Below are 14,683 nucleotides of genomic sequence, written 5' to 3'. Positions count from 1 at the left end.
TTCCTCATTATCGTTTCCGGACCCAGGTCGGAAAGTAATAAAGTGTACAGCAGCAAAAATCGTTACGGCAAAGTATAAAAATAATAATAATTACTGTATTATGTTGTCTTCCTTGCAAACTTTCCCCGTCAACCAGCTCCAATCTCCTTGGGGTAGCACGCTCAGAACATAATTTGGACAAAAATATAAAACCAAAGAAGCCAAAGTTAATAAGCGAATAATTTAAAATTTATAAAAATGAATTTAGTATTAAAATTAACGATGAATAAATGCTGTATAAAAGAATTTATTTTACACTCAAGAACACAGTTTTAGACTAACACAATGTTCGTGGGTTATTTTTGATATTTTTTTATCTGACTGGTTAGTTCAAACTTACGAGAACAAACTTGTAGTTAATTTAAAACTAACAAAGAAACCGTGCTAAATGAAAAAAATATATACATATATTTATGTGTATTATAGAAGATCTATTAAACGCTACTGTTCGTCATGGTCTTCAGTTTGTATTTTTAGCTATACTATATTATAATTAATTAAGAAAAGTGAATACAAGAAATTTATCAACGAAAACACAAAAGAAAACACCCGGCTAACTGAGACACGCTTAATGTCCTGTGTCATGCTAATAAACGTTCTTTTCCCTTTCCATTTTGGTCTCATTATTTGGGATGGGTAAATAATAATAGTTCTCAGCCTCCACACAAAATTGTCTCTTATTATCTCCAAACACGCTAATCAGCAGTCGGACCTGCCTTTCTATCATTCCACATTTACACTCTTATCACTTCAGTGATATTTCCTGTCCTCATATTAAAGTTAAATTTACTATCCATAAATAGTTGTTGTAATTATTGTTGTAGGAAATAACATTATAATAACCTAACGTAGGATTAAAGTTTTAATAATATAATTTATTTCAAGTTAACATTTTAAATGTTTTCAGTGTTCATCCGCAAGCTGATATTATGTGTTTTCTTTTTAACTGTAAGCGGAAATCAGCAGTTTATTTCTGGAGCTCTGTGAGAGAACTGTTACGATAAAGCTAATACTTTTGTTTTTATTTGATCAAAATCGGCTCAGTAGTCTTAAGAAGTGTTAACAAACAAAAATCTTTGTAGTTAAAACTTACACTTAAACATATAATATATTATCTCCCTCTCGTATAAAGAAAATATATATTTTTACAAATGGATTTCATAGAAACTAATAATAACAATGGTACATTATATTATGGTGACTGCAAATAGGACGGGTTGTCCCACATATATGAATATTATATAATACGCGTGAATATTAATTTACACGGATATTTTAAGAACTCAGCATACTCGCCAGGAAATTGATTGTTTTTGTATGAAGTTTTTTGATAAATAATCGTGCGCGATCCATCTGGTCCGGCCGAATATAGGTATAGCCTCTTAAAATAAACCGTCAATATGACGTGCCGCACGTGCGCTCCCATTACTCTTTTTCTCGCCATTAAATAAATAATAATATACTATTATATATCTACTTCAGAGCCCGTAGGATCGTATATAGTTGGAAAAAATTAAATATCAATTTTTCAGTTTGCCATGTCGCCAATGAACCAGTAAAAATGGTTTTCATTATTATATTCTATACCGTTTAATAATTGTCAGTTTTCTTTTTGTACCGTCTTGTCTCAGAGTAGCAGAGTCGAGCCACAAACGTCCAATATAAGTTAAAGGAAATAAATTATTTTTTTTTTTCATTTTAATCCCGTGTTCAATTTAAATCAATGTTGTTAGAAAATTTAACGCTTATAAAGAACGCCAAGTCTGACTTGTCAACGGTAATTTTTTGTTTGGTGCCTTTATTTATTTTCGGTACGATTATTTTTATAGTTTGTTTGATCAGCTAGTGCTTTACATAACTGGATCATACGGAACACTCGGTCTATGTACAAAAAAAGTCCCTCGTTTTTTTTGGCGTTATCCGGCCACGGTTGCCACTTGCCAAAAAAAGGCGATAAACCGTCTCCTCGACAGGCTGTGTATGCAATATCCGGAATGACTATATAGACACTGTGCAGAGTTCGCATCAGCGTTGGCAATAATGAAAATTGTAAACAAATGATAATTTATTAGCCACTTTGCTGTCATTCAGCTGCCAACGGCAACGACAACGTGCAAACACATCAACCTAGTGACGAACGATGGTGCCGGCAACATAATATACGTTTTTCTTTGTTATCACTATCGGCTTCTGCTGCTGCTGTTTGTCGCCCACGCATAGACGTTTTACCACAGAATAAACAGAAGGGATTCTTAGAGCTTATCAAAAACCGGTCAGACATATTGAGAAATAGACAGTGACGCCAGATCTCGGATATTTCTTTGTTTTTAATTTTCTGTGACTTGTTGTCCAGTTTGTCCAGTGAACAGTTTAGCCAGAATGAACGAAAAATGAGAATTTCCCTGCACCTATCAGCGCTGCCCATTTCTCCACAAGATCAAATTTCTATAGTCGTAGCTTTTGTTTAGTATACTTTGGCGATAGAGCAAAGAAACCAAAACAAAACAAAAAAACTAAACGAACCTGATCGATTCTATCTGGTAGAGAGCCGAACGATAGCAGCTGCAGCTGCCGTTGCTGCCGGGATGTATAAAAATCTCCGTCACCGTCTTGGAGTTATCAACGAATCGTAAAAAATAACACTTACTTTCATGGATCTATAAACAATCGTGACCACGTGTGAGACCGAACCGATCCAAAACTGGGGGGGAGGCGTCTGTTCCCCGCTGGGGCTCGTTTCTCGTAAATGGCTACCGTGCTATATATATATATATATAATATACCTCGTACTGTAGCGACACGTCGTTGTTAGCTTTATGTCCGACATTTTAAGTCCATTATTTTTGTTCGATTCGGTCCAAATCCCCTCGTGGACGGACCACCTATCCCGAAGCTGTGCTTGGTAAAATAGTACGAAAACCGCATATATCGAAACTAAATTACTCCAGTTGACCATCACTCGTCGGGGTGTATAATGTATATCAGCAATCGTATACAACTTAAGCGCCCCGAGGAGCCAATGCAAGGCCATCGTTACCCCCACAAATAGGGAGAAGGGAATTTCGACAGATTTGCTATCCGGGATACGGGTCGTAAGTCCGTCTCCGGAGTATATAAACAACAACCTAAAAAATACATTATCGGTAGGACCGACTAGTCGCTTCGAAAACCCTATATTTATCTTTTACAATAATGAAATTTACCAACTACTATAAACTGGCCTATTGCCTATATAGCTTCAATAAACCGTGCTTGGTGATATTACAATTTAACCAAATATATACATGTGCTGTGTATATTATAATGTTAACAGCCATGTTCAATTTTCAAACATTTATAGTCTTCACCGTAAAGTCATATTAATTTAAAATTTGCTTGATTTTTGCAGATCGGAACGTAAAGCGAATGTAACAATAAATGAAAATACGTACCATAATCGAACTTCTATCCAGAAATCAGATGTAGGTAAGTAATACAATAAAATCTGCTATTTATCGAAATTAATAAAACAATAATAATTAATTAAAGTACGCGTGAAATAACGTTGAAACATATAACTTTTGTTTTACAAAATACACTCTATTAGTCCGATGAGATAATAAATAAATCCAAGTTAAAATCCGACTACCCTATCTAAATACATACAAACGTCATGCTATACCTAATTTATTTTAATTAAAAATAGTTTGATCTTAAAACTGTATACTTCCATCAGAAAACACATTTAAAAATTAGCTCCTGTGTATTTAGATACGAAAGTCAGTTTGCTTGATTGAATTTAAAATCTCCTTGTAAATATCTTTATCTCGTCTTTGACTATTATACCTAATGTGTGTCTTAATTATGATCTTTGCCGTCTTATTTTCTTATTTCGTATACGGCCATGTATATACATCTTAGACGCAGATATTAAAAATAAATAGTATATTTAATAAAAATCGTGAGATAGAAGTACAAATTGTATAGCATTGAAGTAAATCGTTTTCAGCATAAATGCACCGGATAAAATAATTATGTCTTATTTATTATGGCCGTTTCTGGGCCGATTATTCTTGCTGAACGCATTAAGTCCCTTTAAAGTTCATTAGGTTTCCATTCCATCGACCAATTATATGGGCACCGTCGATGGTAGTTTTTATGCTGTTATTACAATATATAAACTATTGATGTTGTGCGCAACTTGCTTGTTAGTAGGTTTCACCAAAGTCCGGTTAGGCTGTCTGCTTATACGAGTATAAAAATACAATTTAAGTTATTGCAGCTTATATATGCACCTGTCCACGATCGGCGTTGTTCGTTTACCGGCTGATGCTCAGAGAAATATAACATTTTCTATCCAATATTTGTAGTTCAGTAACACCTAATGAGTAATGACATGATAGTAGAGTACCTATAACAGAAAACAGAGTAATCGTTTAAAAATTAACGATTCTAGCTAATACAAGACATAAAACATAGTTATATCAGATAAAAATATTTCTAAGAGTGGTTTTAAAGATAGTTCAAAGTTATTTATACACAAAGGGCGTAGGGGAAGAAGTTTTGAGGTAATGGTTCCATTCAATGGTACATTGACACTATTATCGAATGTAGGGATCCCATTCGGTGAAAAAAAGGTTACAGTGGGGCCAACTTAGCGCCTTAAAAATGGTTGACACTTAAGTTTGTTGCGCAAACCAACTTTGTTTTTGTTCTCCTGAAAAAATGTCATAAATGAACTACTACCCATCTTTTCCGGTGCCCTTCATATCCATTAATAAGCCGTCAAAAGAAAAAGTGGTGTAAGTCACGTTTTGCAGATAAAAATAATACTCCACATTACCCTTCCTTGGTAATGAATGATGTTGGTTTTCTGTTTCTTACATCCAAAAGGCCGTAAGCTGTCAATTTTTTTTTTTTTTAAACATTGAGTCGTCGAACAATTTCTATTATAATTAACGCTCCAGTACTCTGCTGTTACAGTGGGAGTTCACAGCCAAGAGGACAAATTTCGCTTTCACTTGTCGTCTGACATCAATAGTTAGCTATGTCTGTATTTATCTACCTTAGGGCTTTGTGTGCAATATAAATAGTAGAACATGACTGCTTATGAGTTTATTGCTGAAGCGAGAATATTAAAAAATAAATAAAGCGCAGAAGGTATACTTTTACGAGTTGTGGAGATAAAAAACGCGTTTACAGACGACTGGTACAGCACTTGAGCAACTATCCGGTTAATGTTAGTCGCCCACTGTTTCTATACGGTTGTTAGGGTGGAAAATGGACGGAATTCAACTAGCATAGGCACCGCATACGTTTCCGGTCGATTGGCCATCAAAGTTCTGCCAGTACACTTATTCCCGATCGCTGTTTTCCTATATTCCTTTGGTTGAGTGTTTCTAAAACGACTACCCGATCGAACGGTCCGGCCAGGAAAACGCCCTTGTAAGTACAACGCGGGACTGCTTTGTATTTTAATGCGCTAGCAGGAAATGTGATCGCTTATGTGTATATAAATATGTATACAGACCGTGGCGCGGCAGCAGCTGTAACGAACGTTCAATTTGGATAAGTACTTGCTCGCTGGATCCGTAGAGTCATGAATGTTTCATTATGCTTTCGGTTATTTACTTTTTTTTCTCTTTTTCCGCAAATATTTTTTCTGGAATTAAAAACTACCCAAGGTGCGCTCACCAAATAAAACGTCTCCCGGCAACACAGCCAGGCAATCAAGCTCCAACACGGTCTCGCGAACAATTTTAAATAAAAGATCATTAGATTGTATACTATTTCTGTGTATTTGAGTCACCCATCATTCGTTATTAACTGAACGGAAGTAATATCATAATACGATGACCATGCAAACTCTATAGATAATGAAAGATCCTTTGTTCGATCACTCTAAAAAAACAATGAGATTTCGAACACAGTTTAAAATTCGATCATCAATAACTATGACACTGGCGTAATAACTAATATCTCGTCGAAAGTTACCACATTTTCATTTATTAATTTACATATTTTGTTTGCATTGTTTTTTTACCAGAATGATAAACTAGTTTACAAACTCTTTCGCCTGCTCTGCCCAAACCGAAGATCTTATTCTCAGTGGTACACAATGTGGGCCAGCTCGGTGTTTTTATGCTCGATCGTACCGACGTTGGACGAACAAACGTGAACTTGACTAGTCACGACCAGCTGTAATGGGTAACATAATAAATAACGGTAAAATATTAGATGCAGAAAAGCGCATTAGCATGGGCGACTACCATCGTTGCTGGCCGTCATCAATTGTGATTGTTGTTCGCCAACTGGCGTTTAGTACATCGATTTGCATGGCGTAGTATTAACTACAATCTTCTGATTTGGTCGTGCTAATAAATTTGTCTCGCGCTTCGGTCACTGCAGCAGCAGAAACAGCAGGCCTAGCAGCATCAGCTATAGATGTTGATCCCACTAACGGCTTGCAAACAGCTAACGCCCAATCATACCGGTAGTACTCAAACATCGATCATTTAAATTATTGCCTTTTTAGCTAGTTGATAAATGGTAAGAGTATTTTCAATGAACTGACGGAGTTTATATTCTATAATAAGACGAGGGAGATTTGGCAAACATTGTGAGTTTTTTTTAAAAACTTTTTTGAAATAATATTCATATTTGACCTTGTTAAATGACAATACAGACTGAAAAAACCAGAGTTAAAAAAACACAACTATTTATTATAAAACCTATTGTGAGGCTGAATTCATTATTCAGGAACCCTTCAGTATTGTCCGTTGATGAATACTCTTTATTTTACAACTATATTCCCTTGTCATGTTTTCTTACATTTTCCATACATTGAACAAGCAGAATATTAAACTCTTATTTTGTGTAACAATAATGTTTTTAGGGGTTATTATTATCAACACTAAGTTGAGGCATTTCATGCCATTCGTATTTTTCAGAGATACTTAAAAGAAAAGACGTTCTTTACCGATGCAAAATTTCAAGACTCGTTTCTTCGAAATACAATTTTATGAAAACGTTTTGCGTTTTAATAGATTTACCAAACTCAACGAAAGATCCAATTAAAACGTCGACGGTTTAATCGAAAAAAACGTTTTTATGAAAGAAAAAAAAAATCATTCTCTCACCGTGCTGAACTATGGCAATCGAGTCTCCCCGCCGTAAATGCGCTCGTCTGGTATTCACGCCTTTGTAATTGATTTAGAGCGAGTTAACAGAACTGACGACATCGGTATTCTATTGGCAGGCTATGTGTGTATGTGCGCGTTTATGCGTAATGCGGAAAAAGCAATATAGGATGAAATTTTCAATTTCCCAGAGTCTCCTTTTGTCGGTTCCGGTCGAGCCCCGGCTAGTAAATGCAAGTAAATTCGGTTATGAGCTGTTACGCCCCCGTTCTTTCTCTACACGCATATATATATATCGTTCACGCCGTGATTTTACACCGTCGGAAACATTGCAAATCTAATCACGTATACCTCCGACGGCGTCGAAAACAATCTGGTCCCCGAGCGCCGGCGGGCGTTTCTTCAATTACAAGTCGACGATGACGCACGTGGGCTGCCGGTAGATGTGCGGCTAGCCCCCGACAATATAGGGAATATTCATAAAAAAAATAAAAATAACACCTTCCCTTTCCCGGCAGTAGTTCTCAAAACGGAAATGAAATGTGCTGCCAGTCGTGTACGCCGTGTGTGTGCTAAGGATGGAAAAGGTGGGAAAATGTTACGGGAAATATTTCCCCGTCGCTTTTCAGTATATGATAATCATCCGGCCTGCTATGTCGGATAAACGAACGGCGACCAACCGATAAAAGACTCGGCCGATGCATCGGGCCGGAAACGCCCGTTCATTGCCGCCCGACCGAACACAGATTTCCGGACTCTTCAGGGTCCTTCCAACGGTATAATAATATACTAAGTGTGTTGTACAATACACAGTCTGTCGCCTGTTCCGTTCGATAACGGACCCAAGTAATGTGTGCAAGTTATAATTCGTGGGTAATAATAAAACGGTCTCGATTCTCGTCAAGTGTTCGTATTTAGAAAATCGTTATTGACCGGACTGCAGTAGTCCGGAAAAGGGATTAACGAAACGAAATCAAGTTGTTCCCATTGAATTGTGTCCGACTTTTTTTCTTTTTGAGTTAAATTATATTTCGTACATATATCTTCTGCGGTCGGTCAAAACAGTATATTATAAAAACGTTACGTTACTTTTTGATAAACCTATTGCCGTTCAAGTCGAAACGTACAGTCGAGATCGCCGACCAAGGATACCGTAATAATAGATAAAAGCCATCAAGTATTTACAAAGGATCGTCAGGTAGGGGGAAAAAGTCATCTCGTTTCGTGGACCGTCGCCGTTACAAAGTAAAAACATTTATGAACTCTATACTCTTTTTTTTTTTTGGCTACAGACAAAATGTCAAAAACAGAAGTCGCTGGTCCGGCCGACACGGGTCGTATACCTAAATCGTCGGGCAACGATGCTCGGCCATACAATAGTAAAACGCACACGAGCCGTCCAAATGTCTGACCAGCTCTCGAAAATAATAATATATTAATCCACCACCGTATCACCCATGTCCGTCACGTGTAAGCCTGTTGTGTGTTTAAGCTGTTCTCAAATGCTTGTCGGTTTAGTAATTATTTTATCATCGATGTCGGGAAATCCGTGTTTTTGTTAGCACGTATACCGGCCCCGACTGTCTCTATATTTTATTTCGTGTTGACACTCCAACGATAATCATTTCCATACCAATATCGTGTGACTGCATAATCTGTAGTGGGGTTTCGCGCGTAAATACCTATTGTATACCGTCACAATTTATATTATATTATATTATATTTTCATATCGCTAAAGTCCAGACAGACCGGAAAATCGATAATACCACTATGGAGTTTACTAGACGCGGTTCAGCACACAACCCAGAGACCATTGACAGTTTATCAAGCGTTCCACACAAGCTATTGAAGAGCCAAGAGCGTACACTCAACGTACGCGGTTGCCTATTGATGGTAATATTGCTAAGTTGGCGGGCCTGACTCGTTGCTCAACCTGTGCATTTAAGGTTATAAGGTGAGCAAAGTTTCAGGTGTGCCAACGCGGCGAACGGTCGTCACAAACGGAAGAATATAGGCCATCGATCAAACAACCATATTGTTAATGTCTTAAAGTCATAACGGTCCACGTGTCGCCTGAAACTTGCTTTGACCTCTATATATTTACAGTAAGGTGAGCAAAGTTTCAGGCGTGTAAGTGAGATCTGATCAAGCGACGTCACTTTTGAAGAGAATTTTGAGGGGTGTTTAATTTTTTTTTACTACCCGGTGACTGTAATGTCTGTATACGTATTTTTCGTAGACTCTTTTTTACTCTCAACGTAAGCCACCCCCCTCCTTCGATGCCGACCACTAAAAACTAACTTATGTTAGTAAATATTTATAATGTAATTTTTTTTATAAATTTAAAAATTAAAGATTTTTACTCACAATATTTGATTATATATTCTTTGTATTCTATGTATTTTTGTTATAACAAAACTAAATTTAATTAAATTATAAAATCAAGAAGTCTGTTTTTTTATTTAGTTCTTGCAGTACATCGTCGGTCTCTACGATTAAGGTTTTTGCTAATGGCCATTAGTGCTGACTGCCGAGGCCAATTATAATTTAAACAAATGTATTTTTGAAAGTTTTAATGTAAAACTTATAGAATGTCTTCGTCTTTGTATTGTTAAAAATAAGACGTAGTTTCTTTATAAGAAAAAAATGATTTAATTTGTTGTATATATAATATAAATTTGTCATGTGTAATATATTTTTTTACCGATACCGTGGACACCCCCCCCCCCCAAAATAAGCCACTAGCTACATGATATTGTATTATTTCTTTACCTTTATTTATTTTTATTTATTTATTTATTTTTCTTTTAATATAGTTTATATAAAATTATAAAACTTAAAAATAACAGTTAGATAGATTGTACCCTCAAGCTAAACTCATAATAAATTATTTAAATGTATTTAAGTAATAAAGGTTATTAATATTTATATAAATTTATTCCATTATTATTGTAACGAAATTATTTTTTATACTTAGGCATAATTACATTTGTATTAATCTTAAATCTAGTATGATAATTATGTTCATATGTATTATCTATATATATATAATAAAATAATAATAAAAACCCTTAACCATAAAAATTATATACTCTCCGCGAATACGTCGTATTTCGGCAACAATGTTGTCATCTTCAGCGCTCACGACAGACTGAACGACATATCTATATATATGTAATAATGAATGTATGTATGTCTGTTTGTCTGACCTTTATGCATTAGTACACCATTTATACGATCGCCATGAGACTTGGGAAGTTGTTGAGTACACTCCCGTGAAGGTTTCTGGCATAGTACTTTTTGAAAATTCCACCTCAAACACGAATTTTGTACTGTAAATACGAAATATTTTTCGTTACTAACCTAAAATAAACACTTGGTTTGGATTCATGGTAACCACGGTACTCGAGCGAATGGCTGGTGATGATTAAAGGAACAGGTCGATTCTATGTACCACTATTCTGGGGACGCTAATATACATTTTCACGATCGGAACTAGATCTGGGGCTTGAGTAAGAGGGGGACATAATCAATATAATGTAATGTACGTATGTAGATCCAAAAAAAAGACGAGACGGGCTAAAGCTTTACAATATACAACATGGAGTACTGTATATTGTACTATATGTCTGTTTGTTATTAGTACACCATTCATTCCGAATATTTTACTCAGTCCTGGCAAACTAAATCCCTAGCAGCGCCGGGTCGGGACAGCTTGTGATGTATAAATTCAAGGTATTTATATTAAATTACTAATAACCTACGAAATAAAGACTTAAAATCGATGAAATGTATACTTCTGTTTTCAATATTTGGCCAGGAATGTTTATATTAATAATTATGTATTAGGTACTTATAATTAGGTACACGTTACCGTCTACTTGATTTTACCTAAAAAATAAATCTATATTTCTATACTTATTATTCAAAAGACTATCCTTATTTATGGAAGATACTTTAAAAATGTTATGCGGGGTAATATTATGGGTAAAATGGGTCAAAGAAAATGTACTTTTTTTTAATAGAAATAAAAATGATAATTTAAATTTATATTTATATACTGTAATTGTTTTATACAATTTTAATTTTTTTTTTTTAATTTATTTACTCGCAAAAACCATGTAATAAATGCTAAGATAAACATTAACTTTCAGTTTTCAGTGTTACTTATAGTGTTTTAGTTGATGTCAACAACCAACGTTTAAACTATGTGGATTTTAAAAGACTCACGTTTTGGTTGTATCAAATTGTATTTTTAATTCTAATTGTTCATTAAAATAATGTATTTTGTAATATACAATCGCATTAACCTATATTTTTAATACGATCTGACAATAATGTATTTAATTTAAAATACAATGTGTTTGTATTTTCAATTGACAGCCAGATGGTTGGAGTCGTGTAACGTATCATCCGTAGGTACGTGTTACCCTTATGAGTTATGAATGATTGTAATATATATAACGTCGTGCATCATAATAACAGTAATACATTATAAAAATTATAATGTATACGATGTTCTTTTATTCGGTACACAATCAACTAATTTGAGTAATTTCAAAATAAAGTTTTTATAAATAAATTCATGTGAACTACTGACAATCAGTAATAATTAACGTTTACACTTTTTGTAACGGTAAATAATTAAAACTAAACGTGCGCGTTGTCAAAATGTAAAAACAAAACAAAACGACTTTGAAATAAATTACACCGTTTAAATGGAGTAGTATTTGAATTGGGGAAACAATAAACCCTAATGTCGTTAGTCACTGGATCTCGAACCAACGACTGCTGAATCATTGAAAACCGTTAACATTCAGGTCGGCATTCGGATCGAATTATTTCTGTTGCGTGTACAAGTGCATTGTTTAATTAATATTTAATTACAACATTTATCCACGATGGTAATAGGTAATACCCGTTATTGTTTTTGTCGATATTTAAACGTTTACACAGTTCTCGCGGTTTAATTGAGCTGAATTATTACTAAATTTGGTCTTATCCTTAAAAAAGTTGTTCTTACATTTCTGCGAAACATTTTAGTTTTATATTTTTATACTAGCTGCTTAGTGTTACATTTTTGTTGTTTATTAGATAATTATTGGTATAACCATATCTATGATATAGGATAAACAAATTACAGGATAAAGTACGAAAAAAATCACAGAAGTAATTATGGAACTACATACCTATTCCTTCTCATCATTGCATCGAAGCTAAAATAAACTATATGGATGTTACCCAACAACTTTTTTATTAGGATTGATATTAACAAGTTCAGAATAGGAGTCAAAGTTTCTACGCTCACGGTTATATTTCTATTTCTTTATTCAATCAAGCATAACAATATATAAATATAAAAATATAGACGAGATGGGATGTAAACCAGGTAACTAACTCTCTATCTCGGAGAAGATAGATAAAACTGAAGAATACGTCTACTAGATGATAGAACAGCAAAATTTAACAAATGTCATAAGGTTTGTATTTGTATTAATATAAAATGTAAAAAAAAAATGGAAGAATAATATTTATATTTTTTCAGATAATTGATTGATTATTTATCAACAATAATTAAATTATATAAACTTAACTGACAATAATATTATGATGTAGATAAATAGCATGTACCCTATTGATAACACTATTATTGTTATTATAAATTACTTTATTAATGTACAACAAAATTCATTAAAATTTAAACAAAATCCAAAATAAATTTTTTAGAGTTTTTTAAATCGCTTCCAAAGTTGTATTGCACGTAATAATGAAAATCAGAATATTTCAATTTTCTTTCACGTTAAAAAAAAATACGAATTCTAATATTTTTTATTGGGCAGATTTACTCAAGTAGATCCATAATCTATCACAGAAATCGTAGATGATATTTTGTACTTTGATGGGTCATAAGTTAAAAGAGCTAACCTCTTCAACCTCAAAATTGAAGGAACCCCGAAAATGGTGGTAGTAAAATTTCAAATTGCATAAACATCATTCCAAAACAACAGTTTTAAGTAAGAAATTACAAATTTGTAAAAGGCAATATGAGTTTTGATTGTATTTTAATTTTACCGTTATAGTTTTAATTTTCCATCAGTAATTATTGCAAAATTTGTTTAACGTTTCTATTTCATGAGTCAATAAAAGTTATCGTGTTGTGTTCAGTCAAGTACGCTAATATTTTGTAAGCAACATGTATGTGCTTTGAAGTGTATGTACGTTGAAAATAATAAATTCCTAATTTTTTTAAAGGAAGGAGTTTATGTGTTTGTAGATTAACGAGAAACTTTTTTCAATTTTGACTCGTACATACTAATATTATTATATTAAGTAATTACAATAATATAACGTAAGTAATTAAAAAATAAAATATTTAAAAAGCATTTATTTGCAGTTAACAAAAAAAAAATAATAACAATATAACAAATTACACTATTCTGTAACAAAATTCGGTTATTTAACCTCTGGAAAGTATGATCTCTACACACAAGCATAATATTATTTTATTTTTATGACAGAAAGAATTCAAAGCACAAATAATAATAATTCAAAGAAAGTCGGTATTTAAACGAAAACGTTACCCTGAATATCATTGTAGTTGCTGGCCATCAGATAAAACATAAAGTAATAACGGCGTTACCTGAAGCTTATCATTTTATTAGATCTGGTATAATATCCCAATTGGTTAGAGTTATCAGTTTAAACTTGAACGTTTGTGTCGTTTGTTAGGTCCCTATGACAAAATGTTATTGTTTGATGGCGCGATATTCTAAAAAGACGCTGTACACCTATTATATAAACCAACATACGAACACAGATAATGTTATAATCTTTATGCAGAAAAAATTAAGGTTTTGTCAGATCACTGTAGCCCAAGTGAGAGCGATTCTCCAGAGGCGTGTTTCTAGGTCAAACAATTGTAATTTTGTCTATAGAAACGACTGTGATGGTTGGACAAAAATAAATAAACAACCAAAAAATAATTCTCGTTGCAGTACGATAGAAATGAAAATAAACTCAGGTCCCTAATATCATATCAAATGACACTTTATTCTGTATAGTGCAGCTTCTAACTCTAGTAGGAAAAAGACAACATTTTCCACAGCTCAGTAAATTTCCACAAAATTTGCATTGTGATTATCAAAACCATCCAGTTTCTCATTTTGAGGAATATGTTCGAAGACTAAGTTATTTTTTTGAATATTAGGTATTTCTTTCTATATTTGCTTAGTTAGTCCATAATATGAATTTATAGAAGTGTTATATATCTGATTTTTCTTTAACGTCTGATGCGAAGCTCATACGAGTACTAAAAAGGTTTTACAAGTTGTATTTAAAATTTGACTTTTTATAAATAATGAAAAATTGACAAACCATCTAAGGGTAGCATATTATGTTTTTTATCTTTTATTTAGTTATTAACGTAATTTGGAACTAAAAATCTAAAACTTTATTTACTAATGTGTTAAAAAAAAGTATACCACACGTAAAACAATAAATAATAAAAACCCTAGATGGACACGAA

The 14,683-nt window shown here is 33.6% G+C and overlaps 1 long non-coding RNA gene across 1 annotated transcript in view; it reads left to right on the top strand.

The window, feature by feature from the left end:
* LOC126835330 (uncharacterized) overlaps positions 1-3,506 on the top strand; it is a 56,095-nt gene extending 52,589 nt beyond the window's left edge. The window contains exon 5 of the long non-coding RNA XR_007685189.1: positions 3,428-3,506. This is a non-coding gene — a long non-coding RNA (uncharacterized LOC126835330). The remainder of the gene's footprint in view (positions 1-3,427) is intronic.
* The last annotated feature ends 11,177 nt before the right edge of the window (positions 3,507-14,683 follow it).

Source organism: Adelges cooleyi, unplaced genomic scaffold, assembly GCF_023614345.1.
Source record: "Adelges cooleyi isolate 19-005CV unplaced genomic scaffold, UGA_ACOO_1.1 ACOO_flye_CR_arks_rails_tigmint_CR_PRNA_23, whole genome shotgun sequence".
In the NCBI taxonomy this organism is placed as follows: Eukaryota; Metazoa; Arthropoda; class Insecta; order Hemiptera; family Adelgidae; genus Adelges; species Adelges cooleyi.
Note: the sequence above shows the minus strand (reverse complement) of the source record. Positions and strands in the feature narration are given on the sequence as shown.